Source organism: Elephantulus edwardii, unplaced genomic scaffold, assembly GCF_000299155.1.
Source record: "Elephantulus edwardii isolate Elephantulus edwardi_28Jun2011 unplaced genomic scaffold, EleEdw1.0 scaffold00213, whole genome shotgun sequence".
Lineage (NCBI taxonomy): Eukaryota > Metazoa > Chordata > Mammalia > Macroscelidea > Macroscelididae > Elephantulus > Elephantulus edwardii.
In genome coordinates this window covers 1,423,477-1,443,049 of record NW_006399963.1, presented here as the reverse complement: position 1 = coordinate 1,443,049, position 19,573 = coordinate 1,423,477, and the positions used below count along the sequence as shown (strand labels likewise).

Sequence of the window (19,573 nt, the reverse complement as noted above, 5' to 3'; positions counted from 1 at the left end):
GAGAGCTATCAAGGACTTGGAACTTGGCCTGAATCCTTCATTAACCAGTTATGTGGCCTTGGGCCAAGTTCTTTACTTCTTCCAGCTTCCCCTTTTGCTTCTAATAAATGGGGTAGTATCCATCCCACACAAACTTATGAAGATTCAGTGACACAATCTCACTCCCAAAACTATGTGCCAAGGCATCCCTTAAAACTTACTGGAACATCACAGAAACATTTTCTATTTTCAAGTCACAATGCCATCCTCTCATCCGCCCACCGACACTGAGCTGGAAGCAACTCCCAGCTAACCTGCAGCAGTTCTCAAGGCTGGAAGGCACTAGGGAGGAGATTGCCTGTCTTTCTCAAAATAGCTGGTTGAGTTTTTTGGACTCAGCTAAATAATGAACAGAACAATGAAATATTTCTTGTGCCTAAAGGCACACAGTTCTAATACACCAGCTGCTCAGTGAGGGAAAGATAAGCAGTCTCCCCCCACCACCACCCCCATGAAATTTATTGTCTCTGAAAACCTTCTATAAGGTCAACTCTGAGTCCTTCCTACTCAATGACACATAACAATATTAAATAGTCCATTAACTAGTTATGTTCCAAGAGTGTCCTTGGGAAGCTCGGGTTGCAAGGTAAGAAGTTGTAATGTCAAACCAAAACCAAGAGGTTAGCATCTACCAGCTGCTCTGCCAGAGAATGATGAGCAATCTCCTCTTGTGCAATCTGCAGCCTCTGAAAACCTGCTAGAGGCTCAGCTATGAGTCAGTTTCAACTGGTCAGCCATAAGGAGTAGTCGTTATAAGAGGAGTAGTCATAATAAGGGCATCTCTGGATAGCACAAATGATGAATATATTAGGCATAAAGGGTGGAAGTTGACATCCACCCAGAAATTACTTAGAAGACAGTTCTTCACAAACCCAGTCATTGAATATGCTCTGGAGCTCATTCCTACCATGTCACAAACAGGGTCCCTGTGTGTTATAACTGACTCAATGGCAACTGGTGGGTGTCACAAAAAATAAATAGGTCCCAGTGGGTATTAGAAACTGAAAAGGTTTGAGAACCTCTGAAAGAACCACCTTGCAAAGTTCTTTGCATGAGGCTTGAGGTGTAGAAGGAAACTTAGGGGAGACCAGCAGAAATGTTTGTGCCACTGGGAGGCAGAACAGCAGGCTTGACTGTCATAGCAACTCAAGAACCCCCAAGCCCTAGTTCACTTACCCGGCATTTGCATGTTTACCCAGTGAGGAGTTCCCGAGCACCAGGCACTGTTAGGCCCTGCTGAGTACACAGGAGTAAGACCACCAGACCCTGCCATCTGCAGCAAACACACAATGGGGAGGTCACCAGAACCAAGGCCACTCACCAAGACATCCAAAATACCAGGTCAAGGGCGATGTGTGCTGTGAAAAGTCCAGACTGGGTAGGGCAGAAGGTTGATGTCAAAGATGAGGCATCCAGAGTGGGGAGAAAGGCATTTGCCAAAGCACAGATTGAATGAAGCAGAGCTCATTTGTTTCGCAAACAATGAGACTTTCCCAGTGATCAGAGGTTAGTGACTACAAGGAGGAAGCAGGAGATAGGGGCTAGCAGGTCGAGGGACCAGCAGGGCCAGAATGCCCCATAGCCATAATGGACAAGGGAAGGAAAGCCCTTATCAAGTGTAGGCATAGTCTGATCTTATCCATATCAAGGGGAGGGTAGGAGTGGGCACAGCCAGCAGTGGTCAGACAATGGTGGCTGGGGTATGGTGATGTGAGCTTGTCAGTCAGTTTTATGCTGAAGAGTGGAATCTGTGTTGCTGCTGAGGGTCTAGAGATGATAAGCACAGAGAAAAGATTTGCTGGCGGCCCTTAGGCCAGTGCACAGAAGTGAATAGAGGTACATTTCCAGAAGGGTTTCAGACAGAGGCAGCCTGTGGGCAAGGGGACCTCCAGGGTCCAGTCTGGGCCCAGGAGATCCAAGGTCCCACTGACCCATTCAGATGCACTTGGCAGTGCTGACAGCACCCGTCCTTTGTCGGATACCATGTGGACTCATTGGCCAGTATGATACAATTGGAGGAAATCTCTAACTCTTTTGGTGGGTCAAGGGGTTGGCATCCAAAGGCACAAGTAGATGGCTCTTACTTTTCAAGCCTGCACTGAGAAAACGCTGTTGTTCACTCAGTGACATCAGTGACTCAGTTCTCATGCTGCCTCATCATCATCATAATGTCTGAGAGATGAGCATTGCTTATTCCCACTTTCCAGACTCTTAGAGGAACCGGCCCCAGGTTATTGCACAGTTTATTTAAAGCTGGGATTAGAACCTTCCAGTGGCTTTTGCTTTTCTGCAGTGTAGAGGGGTGTTACATGCAGCCGTCACTTCCTACCTTAATTCTGACTGAGGGACAATGTGGTTGGTAGCAAATAACAAAAGTCCTGTTAGGTAGATCGCGTATGCCAGCCAACAGGAGCTCAGAGAGCCAGCTCTACACACCTCTGCTGAATTCTTTCCTGGTAAAGAGCAGAAAAAGCTGACTGCCACCTGTGCTGCTCACAGGGACAAACAGGAAGCTGCATTTGGCTAAATTTCAAGTCCTGCTTTTTCCACTTCTCCTGATGGCCATTACACAAACACAGCCACATTCTGACAGTTGTCACAGAGGCACAGCTACACACTGACTCCCATCACAGAGGCACAGCTGCACAATGGCACCAGGCACAGGGGTGCAGACATACAGACATGGGTGGCACACAATGACGTCAGCACAGCTACAACGGCCACTCACAACAAGAGGAGTTGTCACTTTTGAAAAGGAAGTCATCAGCCCCTCAAACTCCAGGATCCTTCCTGAGACCATGTGCTGCATCTGGACAAGAAAAGCCTGTCCCTGCTCCCCTCACAGCCCCACTTCTCCTTCCAAAAGGGAGCTCATACATGTAAACCTCTCTAGATGAAGGGACCAAAACAAGATGGAGATGTCACGTGGGAGTAGGATTGCCATAGATCTCTATTCTCCTCTATTTATTCAGAATTTTCCTTCTTTTTCAACTGTGAATGTGAATTCTTTTTGTAATACAGAGGCATACATTCTATTTCAAATTCACATTTAAAGAGAGGAGACTGAAGACAAATCCCTTGGCACATTTGAGAAGTGAGCTGAGATATAAGAAGCTCACCTGGCTTTGACGTGTTGGGGGTTCAGAAGGAGAAAAGTAGTTCAGATTTAGCTGTAGGGAACTGACTTGGCCAGGATAGCCTGAGAAAGCCAGCTCAGTGCATCTTCGGTGAATCCTTGACCCATCTAATAACTCTCTCCAGGATGACCATCAAGGAGTAGGTGAGATAGTCTATGACCAAGAGATGGGTATACTGTCCTAATGGGACCAAGTGTCATGTGGATAAGACAGAGCCTTCTCCCTAGACCCTGCTCCTGTCTAACAGGTCATACCATAACTGGTTTTTAGGACACTACCAATCAGTGCCTTCCTGGCCCCAAGGCAAAGACTCAGAGGCTTAGAGACATGAACTAACTCGTAGACTCATAGTGGAGAATGGAAAGTCTGTGTGGATCACCTTGTTTATTCCATCCCCATACAGAGAGGGAAACTGAGGACCAGGTGAACCTACTGATTCTGGAAGACTTTTACTGTCAAGACCAAGATCGACCTTCTATAATTATCTACTGCCCAAGTCTGAACAATCAATACAAGAGTCCAGCAAAGGAGACTAAAGCTTAGAGGTGAACTTATAAATGTGAACAATCATATCCAAAAATACGATGAATGAAGCACTGGAAGAATGAAGGGAGCCTTCAGAGAACACTCCTCCATGAACTTCCCTGTGGTGTATGAGGACATAGAAGATGCACTGATCACAGAGAGATACAAGCAAGACTAAGAGGGGAGATCTGTATTGAAGGCAAGATCTGAAGTGAATGAGGTGACAAATTCAATAAGATGATTTATTGAACTGAGAAAGCCCATGATTTGCTTCCTAAGCTATAGGCATGCAAAGGGAAACATAGCTTGGCAATTGTATGTGTGGTAAATAGGACTTGACTGTGAATCTTAACAGGAAAAGAGTCTACAGAAAAATTAAACAGTTAATGCATTCAGCTGCCAACCAAAATGTTGGAGGTTTGTGTTCACCTAGAGACCCCATGGAAGAAATTCCTTCTGAAAAAGCAGCAACTCAAAGCCCTGTGGAGCACATGGTTCACCCTGAGTTAGGTTTACACCTTCTCTACCCTCAGTGTCACATCACTGCTAACATTGTCTGTCACTACCCAGGGAAAGGAGGGGAGAGGAAGAACTATGGGATCACACTCATGGATCAATCAATCTTCTCAGCAGCTCTGAAGGTAGATGTTATCATTCACAAAGAAGCAGTAGTTAGGAAATCAAAGAATGTACTGCATTGGGTAGATTGGCTGCAAAGACTTCTTTAAAGAGTTAAAGAGCAAAAAACTCTTTGCTGACCTAAGCATTTTCAATCACTTAATGTTTGTGAGCAGAGCTGAACAGAGAATAAGGAAATCTAAGACGTGATGCATTTGAATTGTGATGTTGGTGAAGACCTTTGGTACCACAGAGTGGATCCTTCCAAGGCAGGATGGTGGGACTCATAGACTCGCTTTGGACATGTTACCAAGAAGGCCCAATCCCTGGAGAAGGGCATCATACTTGGTAAAATAGAAAGTCAGCCATAAATGAGGAAGACTCTCAATGAGATGGACTGGCACCGTGGCTGCAGCAATGGCTTTGCACACAGCAACACATGGAGGAATGTGGAGAGCAGGAGGTCCTCAGTTCTGTTTTGCACAGCTTACTATCAGCAGAAACTGACTTGATGGCACCTAACAACAAAGACTAAAGGGATGAAGACATTGTCCTCAGATCTACTGCCAAGACTAAAACCCAGAACGATATGTAACACCCAATAGACCAAAACATTCCCACTGAATACATGTGCTTCCTGCCCTTTGACCTGCTGTGTGTGCTGTTCTCCAGATGTTCACACATCCAATCATCCCACTGTCAGAAAGGCCTTCACTGTCTCTCTCTCTCTCTCTCTCTCTCTCTCTCTCTCCTCTCTCTCTCACACACACACACACACACACACACACACCCCATAGCCATAGCCAGCAAAACATCCCTTTAGAGCCTTCGCTGCATGTTTCACAGTCCAATACACACTATTTTTGTTATAGTTTATTGTTTCTTCTTTCTCACTTCATAAAAGCAATAGCGTACTTCTCTTCTTCATCTCTGACTGCACAGTGGAGGTTCTTCAGAAATACCTCACAGACAGAAAGGAAGGATGAAAAGAAGAGCAAAGTACTGAAAAGGTGAAAGAACTGGGGCTGGTGAACAAAAGTCAGTCAGTAGACATGCAGCCGTGTGGTCATTGCCTACCATTATGTAAAAGTAGTTCTTAATGGTGTGTGTTCTCTCTACATGGCCCCAAACAGGATGGAGGCAAAAGCCAGAAGAAGTCAAAGAAAGCAGGGTTTTCTTTTCTTTACCACCAGCATGATATACATACAACTGAGCTCTGTGGAGATGTCCACTTGGCAAAGATGCTATAGAGAATGTTTGTACACCGAGAAAAATAAGAATAATCCCTTTTAAAAGCAACAAAATCTGTGATTTTTCACAGTGGAAGGTGAATTACAAAGCCCAGTTCTGCATACAATTTTAGCAAGTCTTTTCAGAATTTCCATTAACTAATTTAAAATGTCATCAAATTTCCATTAAGCTAACTTAAAGTACCCAGCCACCATAAATCTCTTAGATCCAATAACCATGTTTTTTTCAAACAAATCGACAAAATATTTCCATAAACAGGATTCTTACAAAGCTAACTCTTGATCTCACAGAATCAAAATGTCACCAGGCTGCTGAATATGTCACCTTCCTAGACAGCTTCATCTTCCCTGAGTAACTCCTAAACTAGTAACAGAAGGTCCTGGGAGGCACCCAGTAGCAGCATGGTGGAATGGGTTTCATTACATGGCTTTCTAGCTTGGTTCTTTGGAAAATAGTTTGAAAGATATTTTGTCCCTCCCCAAACCCTGATGAGATAGTTACCCTTGCTCTTGTTTTCTATCCCCAGAGAGTGTGTTATTTTGTTCATTTAGATTGGATGCAATCTGGAATGCATCTTGCATGGCCTGACTTATAATCAAAAGTGAAAATAAACTGTAATGTAGTCTACTATGCAAATGAACTGTCTTTGCCCTACTAAGAAAAGACTGGTCAACTCCGTGTCTGTGGTGAGACCATTCCTTGAAATTAACAAGACATTTGTGTATTAGAACAGACAGCAGCACAGACATTTGTGGGGTGAAAGAAATAGAAGGAAGGAAAGGGGAGACAAAGAAAGAATCTTCTTGAAGAGCTGTAACACAGGTTAAGGATTATAGCTCTAAAGACGATAACAGGCCCAGAAGGAGCCCAGTGCCAGAGTTAAAGGCAACAGATGGCAAGGCCAAGAGAAGCTGACTCATGGACACCAACAGGAGGCTGGCCTCAGGGGACTGAAAGGAGCTTGTCCTCAGAGATCAAAAGGCCTGCATGGAGGAGGGAGAGAACCGTCTAAAAGAGAGATGTAACTGGGTATTTCTGTCATCACAGGAGACTAGAGCGAGGGCTGCATGGTGGAGGGGAACTGGGGGAGGGTTTGTAAAACAATGAAAGAATCTTTTCTTTTACTTTTCCATAATTTTTGGACTCATGTACTTATAACTTGTTAGTCAAATTTGTGTCTTCTAGGTTGCAACACCCCCATGATACATCTTGAAGGATATGTACATGTACAGCCAAGCACAATCAATAAGAGTGCATCTGAATTCCAAAATCAATCTCCATAATAGTCTATGTGTTTCCTACTGCCAAAGGGGCCCTTTAGAGTAGTGAGAGAAGATCTTCACCCTGAAACCCACAGCGTCCCTTTTCAGCAGGAAGTAGCTAAGAGAATACGCCGTCCCCTTTTCCTTATGACTCAGGGTGAAGTCTCTCTCAGGGAGGAGTGATAGGGAATGGCAAAGGATACACTGACAAAGAAGATTAATCAGAACTGGCTTTGACAAGCACTGTGGCATTTGGACAAGAACAAACTGGGAGGAGGGTAGAGAGAATAGTGCAACAATGAATGAGTGGAAGCCCAAAATCTCTGTAAATGTTTATGAAAATTAATAAAATATAATTATAGAAAAAAAAAAAAAGGCCTGCATGGCCGAAGGAGCTGGTAGCCTCCATGCACTGAAGAGAGAAACTTGCCTGCATGCTTCCTGATCCTGAGTTGTACCCTGTTGCTTCCTTACTAAACCATCTTACTCTAAGTATAGTCTGTGAGTTCGGTGTGGCCATGACAATGAATTATCAAACTTAGAAGAATAGTGGAGTATCACAGGAGACCAGCAGATACCAGAAATGGAAGCATCTTTAGAGAGTGGAATAGACTGATGTCCACCTCATGAGAATGATTTGGGCTGGTTCTGGTCATGATCCTTCCTGAAGTTGGATAGGATTGGTGTTACTACCACTACTTCCATCATTCTATGCTAACTTATTAACAAATATTTTCTAAGTAAAAACCCAGAATCTGAAGTCCATATGCTCTGTCATATGTCCAAAGCCCACTCATCAAGTACTTAAATATTCTCATGTTAAGCGGTTTTTCAACAGAAATTGCCTGACTTACAAGATTGCCACAAACTAAAAGGAAATGTGGACACTCATGGAAACACAATGGTGGAGAGATTACAAAAAGGGACATTTTACAAAAGCACAAAACCTTCAAATGCACAGTAACCTGAGGCCAGGTGGTATAGACAAACAACGCAAGCACCTCGAGGTCCCTAAAGCCCTTCCTGACCCACAGTATGATCTCATGATCATGGTGACCACAAAGGGATCTGAAACCACACAGCACAGCAGTCATGATAGCGACATTGCTGAGTCTCCCTCAGGACAGTGGGGCAGACATCCTAGATAACGTCTACCCCCACTCAGGTCATTACTGTCAAATCTTACAGCGTGAACATCCCTGAAAAGGAGCTGAAAGAGGTTGCAATCAGTATCCTGAAATGGTACATGTGGAAGACTGTTGAATGTGTATACATTCCCATTAAAACAATAAAATAATTTCATTATCTACTACAAAAATCAATATAAATAAAACCTCACAGGAGAATAGGCATCTCTCTTAGTTGTGCTTCATTTTATTGTGCTTCATCAACACTGTGTATTGTAAGAATTGAAATCTGCATTAAGCAAATTTATGCTCACTGCATGTCTCTATGTCAAATTTTGGTAATTCTTACCATAGTTCAAATTTTTGCATAGTGGAAAGGAAAAAGAGAATTTAAAAGTCAATGCCATCAAGTAGGTTCCAAGCCACAATGACACTATAGCTGGAGCAGGACTGTTCATGTGGGGTTTCCTGTGGCCTAGTGGTAAGAAACTGTGCTGAAATTCCAAAGGCATGTGGTTCGAATCCACCAGCTGCTCCATGGGGGAAGGATGGGACAGCTTCCTCCTGTGTGATTAACAGCTATGGATCAGTTCCAACTCGATGGTACTCAACAATAACAATCCACAAGAGAATGTTGCACATCTTTCTTCACTGAGTGCCTAGTGGGTTAAAACTACCAGTGTTTAATTAGGAGCACAATACTTAGCCTGCAGTGTCCACCACAACACTCTTCATAGTGTTGTTACACACTTAACAGACTACAGTACATCATCAACTCCAAAGAGGTCGTACAGTGTCAACTTTCATGTAAACTGGCAAATAAAAAATGTGAGTAGCCTGCTTTATTGTAATATTCACCTTATTGTAGTGGACTGTAAATGAATCTGCAAATATCTCCAAGGTATGACTCTGTGAATTTTAGGGGTGGGGGGAATCTTACAAAATGACAGTAACAACAGAACTCCTCAGTGTCACCACTTGGTGAAGCCTCACCAGGCCAGAAGAAGGAGGCTGTGTACTAGCCTAATGGCTTGGTGCTATCTGACCAGACCAGGAGAAGGCGGCTGTATGCTAGCCTCCTGGCCCTATCACTAAGCAGCCAAGAGACAACAATCATTTTTCTCAAGCCCAAGCCTTCTCATCCATAAACTGGAGACCGTAAAAGCTACTTCTGGGCTTAAGAATACAAAGTCCATGCTTAACTGCTCTTGATCTGCATCTGATGTCACATGTTGCAGAGCAGAACTATGTTTCCATTCCACAGAATGTTCAAATCCTGTCATGGCAGAAGCACCCCAGAGACTTGTGTTCTGAGAGCTGTTGGTGGGTTTAAATTGGCTGATTTTGACCATTATTTTCAAAACCCTGTGCAAATTAACAACTGTCAATTTGCCATACTATGATACCACACTTGAGTGTTGCTCTGATGGCAGAAGCTGTGTCACCAGTATTTCAAACACCAGCAGGGTTGCCCATGGTGAACAGATTTCAGTGGAGCTTCCAGACTAAGACACACTATGAAGGAAGTCCTGGCAATTTAGTTCTGAAAGTTAGTCAATCAAAATCACAAGGATCCCAGCAGAGCATTCTTGGACAAGACGAGTCTCTCAGTGGCCACAACGGTGGGGCCTGAGCACACCAACAGTCAGCAGCCGTGGCACAAGGTCAAGCCGAGCTTTGTATGTATGGGGTTACGACTGCAAGCAACTTGTTGACAACCAACAACAGCAACATGTGAGCCAAGAAACAATTTTAAGTCACAATTCACAGCTTTTTTTTTTTCAATGTTCCATTTGACTCAATAACCCACTGAAAAACTAGACCATTCTTAGCGTCCCCCAAGGAGTAATCCAGAATGAGTTGGTGCAATTTTCAATAAAGTTAAGTTTTTACACAATAAGCATTCTACCAGCTTGCTGAGTGACTTAAGATTCTTGTGTTAAGTGCATTTCCGATTAAGCTGTCTGGAATAAACCAGAAAGAAACATGACTGTCTGTGGCAGGCAAGTGGAGTATATATTGAGAAAAGAGAGAAAGTTTCTAAACCTTGGACTGCATTAGACACAAGATCACGCAACCCTTTCTTGATGAATTCTTTCCCCTTCAACCAAAGAGAAGAGTAACTTATTCAGCCAACAGAATGCCGAGAGTATGTATGTTGAACGAACATTATAAGTCCCATCTTTTAATTCTTCTCAGTTGCCTAGACTAGGAAGTCAAGAAGAAAATAGCAGTTTTCTGTGTTTAAATTTGTCAGAAAGTGATAGTGCTGAATTTGCTAACAAATTAACTATAGAAAAGATGTGACATAAAGCATGAAAACAATTATAATAGCAACAATTATAAGGTGTTATGCTGACAACACAAAGGAATGTGATTGGAAGCCACCAGCTGCTTCATAGGTGAAAGATGGTTAGTCTCCTCTTATACAATTGACTGCCTCTGAAAACCCCCTGGAGGATCAGCTATGGGTTGGTTCTGACTCGGTGGTAAGCAACAACAATGATCCAACAATTGGAAATATGATGCATATTGAATGCATGGTAACAATTACAAAACTGCACTTACAGATGTATAAGAAATAGAATAAAATAGACTATTTCTACTTAGTGCCATGAAAAATGTTAATAAAGCAGTATAAAGAAACAGTAAGTCAATATGAATTTATTTTTATGTATGTATAAAATGTATTTGGAAGGAGGAGTGGCATCCACTTCCATAATAGCTTGCTTCCGGAAACCCTATGAACCTGGAGAAAGGATGAAAGGCACCCAAGCATCGAGGACTCTCGTTCACAGGGTCGCTATAAGTCACCTGCAACTCGACAGCGCTTACCAACAATAACAACATAAAATAACATAAAATGTATATCATCCTTGCACATATATATAAATGTATATTCAAATCATCTCAAAATATATTCAGGTTATAATGTGTAACATTTACAAGTGTAGCTTTGTTTTGTTTTGTTTTCTACTTTTACTTCTCCCATTAGTAATGTATACTATATACAATGTTGCAGTACCTGATTTGCTGATGTCACTATTCTCACATGTTGAAAAACTAAATTTATTAAGATCTTGATAATAAAAGGCAACAGTAAAACAAGTATATACACACACATACATAAATCAAAATCCAATTGTATTCATGTTTGTCTATATATTTAGGTCTTTATAAATTTAACATATGAAAAAATTTAAATGTATAAATATTAAAATCTATAAATTTGTTGGACTACATATTTTTAACGGAACAAAGATGGATATACCAACACCAAATTTTTCATAACAATTTCTAGAGGCTGAGAATATGATGATTTCTTTTTCTTTGTGCTTTCCTATTGATCAAATGCCGTTGATGCAGCTCTGACTCATAGCAACCCACCTACAACAGAGTGGAAGCTGCCCTACCCTGTGTCATCCTTATCATCTCTGCTGTGCCCAAGCCCAAGATCCAGCACTGTGTCAATCCATCTCCTTCTGAGTCTGTATTTTTCCAGGGACTATACCCTCCTGACAGGAAGGCCTCAATCAGATGGATTAACACAGTGACTGCAGCCATGGGCTCAAGTACACCAGAGATGACAAAGATGGTACAGGATAAAACAGGGTTCAGGTCCATTGTTCATAGGGTCAATATGAGTTGTACTCAACTCGAGGGAACCTAACAACAACAGCTTCTCCTGATAACATACTCAGAGTATGTGAGATGAAGTCTCATTTCCTTATTCTAAAGCATACTCTGACTACACTAGTCTCATTAAAAGGATATATTTTTCCTAGTCTGTTATTTCTATTCCCCTTTAAAACAGTCACAACGACAGCAGTAAGGAATCAAGAGTATGTCTTCAGCACCTTGTTAAGGCTCCATAAGCACAATAACTTCCTAGGTGTACTGCTGAGGACATCCCAGAAGGGATTCACCCCAGAGCACATCCACATTCTCCTGGTCTGGAAAGATCAAAGCCATTCAGTATCTTTTCTTGGAATTTGACCAACCCACCAACCAGCACAGGCCTTCTCCCTGGTCACCCTGGCAACGTGCACCATCACCACAGTCTGAGAAGAAAGAGGTGCTCTGGCCTTAAACACACACCAAGAACAAACTACCTCATGGACACCAAATTAAAACACACAATTAGATTTCCATTAAGTTACAGCAACTTCTGTTGAATTGATCTAATCGGCCTGCTTTCCTACCTGACATCATGCTTCAAAGGCTTGGCCTGAACATAAATACTTAATGTAATAAATACCATCTGAAATATTTGATCTCCTTGGCAGTTTAATTGATCTACTACAGAGACCAACAGGAAAAATTAAATTAGTTCTGTCTCTCCTGCCAAAACCACATTCTCTGAAAGGTACAGGGACAACGATGCTCAAAACGAGCTTCACCCTGAACACTTTTTTCTCTTTGAAGAGTTAAGTGCAACACAACTGATGGAGGAAAGGAGCCTTGGATTTGTGTAATGTTTGACTCAAATCCTGTAATCCATTTTCCTTTTGCTTCATAGTAAAATAAATAAATATATGAATGCAGTTTGCAGTCACACTGCAGCATCTCATATTCACGAACAGCCCTTAGAAAGGAATTAGCCAAATGCCCAAAAGGAAAATCCCAAATCAAAAGGCGTACCTTCTACCTTGAAAATGTTGCCACCCTTTCCCCCATCCCCTACCCCCAGGCCAATTCTATGGTTTTATCACCTTTTCACCTTCTATTGTGCTTGTTTGATATACCCTTCACTTACCATCTCAACATCACTGATCCAGAGACCAAACTGTCCCTGGCTTGACACAAAAGAAACATTCAATCAGTATTTGAAGATGGAAGAAAAGATGAGAGTGTCTTTTCTCCTTAACAGAGCTGGCCTAATATAGTTCCATCTCTGCAGGCTCCAGATTCCTTCACTGCCCCAAGAAAAGGTGTCTCCTAATCTAGTTTATGCCAAAGCTCTCCTGTAGCTGTGCACTCCTTTGATTGACTTCACCTGCTTGCCAATCTCTCCAAAGACACTCCCGGTCACTTAGAGTTACTCAGCCAGCTGTCTCAGACAAGGCTTGGTATAATGATATAGTCCCGATTAGGGTCAAAACCCTATTTTGCTTGGAAGTCTTCGAAATGTATAAGGAGACAGCCCTAAACCCAGGGATCCTAGCACGATAAGCACAGCAGCAAGGATGTGGCACAGGGTGTCCATCCCTCACAGCAGTGCAGTCTGCAGTCATGAGCAGAACCCTCCCTCCCCCAGCCTCATCCAGGAGAGCTAGTGGTCACTGCCTCTCCAGTCCACTCTGAGCACAAACCACAGTATCTATTCAGCAACTGTACTCCAGAGTCCCACTGATGAGCAGGAAGGGCAAATCCATCAGACCCAGTAGGACATGGCTTCTGGAAAGTGAGTTGCACTTTTTAATGGCAAAGACTGTCAGTAAGAGCTTGGAAAAAGAAGAAAATCATTAGCAAGTCCAGTGGGCTTGAAGGTGGAGTCCCTGTGTTCTCCAACTGATACATTACGTGATGCTGAGCAGGTCTGTGAGCTCACTGGGCCTTCATTCAGATCACCATTTCCTAGAAGAGTAGTAGTGAATATTCACCAGGAGATTCTTTATAAATCTGAATTTGAGATCCTCCATCTCGTCTTCTAGACATGGAGGACGTAGGGATGGGGCTTCTCCATCAGACACAGGCTAGGCTGTCCCATACTTTCTCCATGAACATTGATCTGCTCCCCAAACATCTTCTACTTGGGAATCAGCCAGCACCCCACAGGAGTGTTGGGGGGGGGAGGGTCTGAGCTACCTGCACTGTCCCTGAATGGAACCTATCAGCATCCATTGCCTCTGAGTCACCGCCACAGATGAGCAGGTCTCAAAGGCTGTAAATCTTTATGGGAAGAGATTGTCATCTTTTCCCACAGTCACTGGTAGATCCCAGCCACTAGCTTTTCTTTCTTTTAGCAGTCCTTTAGTTACACATGATGTGACCTTCTTACACAGCACAGGTTGCATTAACTGTATTGTACACTGAAGCTTGAAGACACTCCCGAACTCCAGAGCTGAAACTCAAACCCTAACCAGATACCAAGGAACCTCTTTGAATACATCACAAAACATGTAGCATTTATTGGACACTTGACATGATGGGAAAGCTCTGGTGGTCTACTGGTAAGGAGGTGCACTGCCAACCCAAAGGCACATGGTTTAAATCCACCAGCTGCTCTGTGGGAGAAAGATAGGCAGTTTCTTCCTGTGCAACTTCCCACCTCTCAACACCAGCAGCAGCATCCATTATGAGTCAGCTCTGACTCAAGAGCATGTAACAAGGATGTGACAGGCACAGAGCCGCACAAGATCTGCCACAGCAATGGTTGTGATCTTCATGTCACCGGCAAGGAGATCAAGGCATGTCCTAAGTTAAGTTGGTCAGACCCTGACGCCTGGGTTCCCCTGGAACCTTGCTCCACATGGATCTCACTCTACATACACTCAGGCCGCTCTGCATGGAGTGTCTTCACATGGTGGCTATTCCTACACAAGCTTCGAGTCCCGGCCTAAATACCCTCATTCCTACAGAGATCAACTCCCCAAACTCACATGCCTTTTCTTACCTCTCTAAAAGCATTTGATTGTCACTCATTAGATAGAAATTCTTGGTTTTTCTCGAAGCCCAGTTATCAGTATGTGAGCTCCTAGCAGCAGGGATTAAGTGTCCATTGGTGGATGCCCTGACCCTGTTCAAGGCCCAGCAAAGTGCAGGTTCAGCGTGGGCTCCATGAAGAATAGGATTGTCCCACACTCTTTGAGCCCAACAGTCAGCCAGCTAGTAAGGGTCAGCCAGTCCCTGGGAGGTGTTCTTCCCAGGCTCAGATTCTCATGGCCTTCATTACTCATACTTCCTTCCTTTTCATTCTGTTCTAGACCCTGTGCTAGAAGGAGTTAACTGGAAGAACCTGGAGGTGACTCAGATACAACTTCCATTAAAGTGCTTCTATTCATGTCTGAGAGATAAGGTAGGTCCACAGCAAACATTCTCAATTCAAGCCATGAGACTTGATATTGACCACAGTTACTCTCACAAATGGCCTCCAATGAACCACACCTCCCTGCACTGTCCTTTCTCTATGCAAAATGCCTTTTTGTGGTCCCCTCCCTGGAATCTGGCTGGTGCAATGACAAACTTTTATTGATAGAGTGTAACAGGAGTAACACCATACCAGCTCTGGGGTTAAGTTTCAGGAAGCTCTGGTGTCTTCTGCTTTTGCAGTCTTGGGGCCCAGTCACTATCTGACAACAGCCTTAGCTCAGCATGGTAAGATCAAGAGATCCTGCACTTGTGTTACCAAGAAGTGAAGTCTTTTGTGTCAGTACTAACTGCCATCTAAAGGTGACCTCACAAGAAACCCCAAGCTCAAAAAGCTAAGCCCAGCCAACTTTATGAATCATAAAGGCAATACAATAGTCATGGTTTTCTTATACCAAGTGTTGTTGTAACCACCACTAAGAAACATCAAAACCTAGAATAGGGATTATAAGAAAATGTCAATCTCCTCATCTTCATTGATGGAAAAACCCTAAACATTAGCAAACCAAATGAAGCAATATATACAAAAGGATAACACATCATGACTAATATCTAGTTGTGACTAGTTCACAAACTGTTCAAGGAATGATATAACATTGTAGAAAATAATATTATTCATTATGTTAAGGAGTTTAAAAAATCATACAATGTGATTATTTCAACAGATGGATAAAAATATTCAATAAAATTCAGTAATTCATTCAGATATATAATTTTTACATAGTAATTAAAACTCTTAGAAAAAGTCACTCAAACTCACCCATCAATTTGATTCCCACTCACAACACTCTCCATTTCCAAGGCTCTAATTCTTGGTGGGTGGAAACTGCCCATCTTCTCCTGCAGAACCACTGCTGGATTTGAACCACCAAATTTGTGCAGCCTTTGGTTAACAGCCTCTAATACACTATAGACAACACTACCAAAGAAATCTAGAACAAGGAAAACAAAAATTGGTAGACAAAACAGGTTCTCTCTCGACACCAATAAGACAAAGTTCCTCAAAAAGTTAAACACACTCAGCATTTCCAACTGTCTCAGCAGTTCCATTCCTAGGTGCATACCACAAAGACTGTAAAATAGACACTCAAATTGATACTTGTACAACAATGTTATTGTCAATATTATTCACAGTAGCCAAACAACAGAAACAACTCAAGCAGCCACCAAGAGATAAACAGGTAACTAAAATATGTTCTATCCATACAGGGCTACTGTGGTGGATAGTGTCAGGAAGCTTCCCTGCAATCAAGAAGGCATGCAGCTCAAATCTACCAGCTGCTCCACAGGAGAAAGATGGTCAGTCTCCTCCCGTACATTTAACTGCCTCTGAAAACCTACCAGAGGGTCCGTAGTACGGGTCGGTTCCAACGCAACAGAACAACAACATCCATACAGTGGAATAGAGTTCATCCATAAAGAAGGGCACCTCCATACACACTACCACATGAACAAAGCTTGAGAACATTATGCTGAGTGAAAGAAATGAAAACCAAACACACTTCAAGTTGATTCTGACTCCAAGATGCTCACCAACAGGTTTCCAAGGCTGTGGATGTTAACAATAACAGGCTACCCATCTGTCCAACCACTGACCTTTAAGATAGCAGCCCAACATGTAGCCCACTATACTACTAGGATCCCTTGTCAGATACAAAGGGATATGTGTTGTGTGATAATATATATATGAAATACCTAGAACGGGCAAATGCATAGAGATAAAAGTTTATTATGGTTTCCAGGGACAGGGGAAATGGGGAGTTAATGCCCAAGAGGTGCTGAGGGTCTGTTTCGGATGATGATAAACATTTGGAAGTAAAGGTGATAGGTGCACAACATAGTAAGGTCATTAACATCATATTGTACATTTATTCTAGGCAAACCTGTTAGGTCTATAGATTTTTTCCACAGCAAAATATTTAATTCCTAAAAACTAGCTTTAAAACCATGATGATAATAATAAGGTAAGGGTCAGTCACAAGAAACCACATGTGTCATGGGTTCCATTTCTACAAAATGTGTTGTGTTTTTTAAGTGTCATTAAGTTGACTACAACCCCCAGTAACGTAAAAACAACAGATCTGAAACCTACCCTATCCTGCACCATTTACACTATCCCTGACATATTTGAGCCCATTGTTACAGTCACTGCTTCTATCCATCTACTTAAGGGTCTTCTTCTCTTTCTCTTATCTTTCCAAGAATGATGTCTTTTTCCAATAACTAGAAATGTTTCCCTCCTGACAACATGCCCAAACGATGTGAGACAAAGTTTCTCCATCCTTGCATCTAAGGAGCACTCTCGTTGCACTTCATTTAGGACCACTTTTGGCAGTCCACGGCATATCCAGGAATCTACAACTTCACAACTCAAATGCATCATTTCTTTTTCTATCATCCTTCATCATTTTCCAATTTTCAGATGCCTAAGTTTCTGTTGTTCTTTTGTTGGAATTAACTCAGAGCTGAACTTTCAGCAGGCTTCCAGAGGCTGTAAATCACATGGGAGGAGGTTCCCCATCTTTTTCCCATGGGGCAGTTGGTAAATTTCAACTTCCTGTCTTTAGATTGGTAGTGCAACTTGTTATCACCAGAAGCATAAGAAGTAATTGAAAGGACCCGACTTGGATCAGATGCACTTTAGTCTTTAAACGGACATCTTTGTTCTTTAGCACTTTAGAGAGGTCTTTAACAGTAGACTTTTCCTAATACAACATGTCTATTTTATTTCTTGACTTCTGTTGCCATTTATGGATCCAAGTAAAAGTAAATCCTTGACACCTTCAATCTTTCTTCTATCTATCATAATGTTGCCTATTGATCCAGGAGTGAGGATTTCTGTGTTATTGCTATTGAGACGGAATCCATATTAAAGGCTGTAGTCTTTGAACTTCTGCAGCAAATGTTTCACATCTCCTTCACTATCTGCAAGCAAGTTTGTGTCACTTGCACAATGCAGATTACAGATGAAACTTCCAACAACCTCATGCCACATTTTCCTTTTTATGGTCCAGGTTTTTACATTATTTGCTTAGCATACCAATGGAATAGGTATGGAGAAAGGATACAACTCTTTGCTTTGCTGTTGTTCTGTTTGAACTATTGCTTCTTGGTATATGTATAGTTTTTGCAGAGGATAACTAATTGTTTTAGTATTCCCACTCTTCTCAACCTTATCCATAATTCATTATGACCATATAATCAAATTACTTTGCATAGTCAATCAAACACAAATAATACCTTTCTGATATTTTCTTCATAAAATATATCCCTGGTGCCACAGCCTCTTCTGAATCCAGCTTGAATTTTTGGTAGTTCTCTGAATGTAGATTATTAATCCATATTATTAGTTCATCATTAATCCACCCAGATTATTAATCCATCCAGTTGATTTTTAATAATCTTCATCAGGATTTTATTTATGAGTGCTATTTATGATTTAAAAGACGTATTTCCATGGCAAAGTCTGCTGTTAGGGACCTCTCCAAAGTACTGAAGAACAAAGGTGTCTCTCTGGAGACTAAGGTGCATCTGATACAGGCCATGATCTTTGCAAGCACTTTTTATGCATCAGAGAGTTGGACAATGACCAAGGAGGATAGAAGGAGAATTGATGTCTTTGAGCTGTGGTGCTGGAAAAGAGTATTGAGGGTACCATGGACTGCTAGTAAAACAAACAGACTTATCCTGGAAAGGGTCAAACTGGGTGGCTCCTTGGGGGCAAGGATTCTGAGACTACGTCTAACATATTTTGGACATGTTGTAAGGAGGGACCGGTCCTTGGAGAAGGACATCATGCTTAGGAGGGTGGAGGGACAGCACAGGAGGAGAAGGCCCTCTAGGAGGTGGATTGATTCAGTGACTGGGGTAATGGGATGGGTGTGTCGGAGACAGTGTGATTGGCACAGGACAGAGCAGAGTTTAGGGCTATTGTACATAGGGTCACTATGAGTTGCAAGCGACTCGACGGCACATAACAACAACAACATTTATGATGTCGTTAAATAATTTTCACATTCTGTTTGATCACATGTTTTTAGGATGGGGAAAAATACGTATCTCTTTGAGCTACTTGGTCAAGCAATTGTCTTCCAAATTTCCTGGTGAGCACTTCTAATGCTGTATCTGTTGAAATACCTCAATTACTGTTCTATCAGTTTCTGGGCCTTATTTTTTTTTTCTAATGCCTTTAGTAATGTGATAATGGTTACCCATGGTGGACAGTGTTTGGTGGAGCTTCCTGATTAAAACAAGCTTGGAAGCAGGAGTGGCATCCACTTCCGAACCAGCTTGCCTCCAGAAACTCTATGGGCACGGAGAAACAATGAATGTTCAGGTCTCTCATTCATAGGGTCGCGATGAGTAATATATGACTCAAAGGCACATAATAACATCAACAATAACAATGCCTTTAGTGAAGCTTTAACTTCTTCCTCATTATCATTTGCTCCTGATCATATGCTACTTCCTGAATGTTTCACTGTTGACCAATTTGGTACAGTAACTCTATATTTCTTCCATCTTC

General features: G+C 42.2%; 1 protein-coding gene across 1 annotated transcript in view; it reads right to left on the bottom strand.

Annotated features, from left to right (window-relative positions):
• Positions 1 to 19,573, bottom strand: part of DRGX (dorsal root ganglia homeobox) — a 37,816-nt gene that overhangs the window by 450 nt on the left and 17,793 nt on the right. The window lies entirely within an intron of this gene.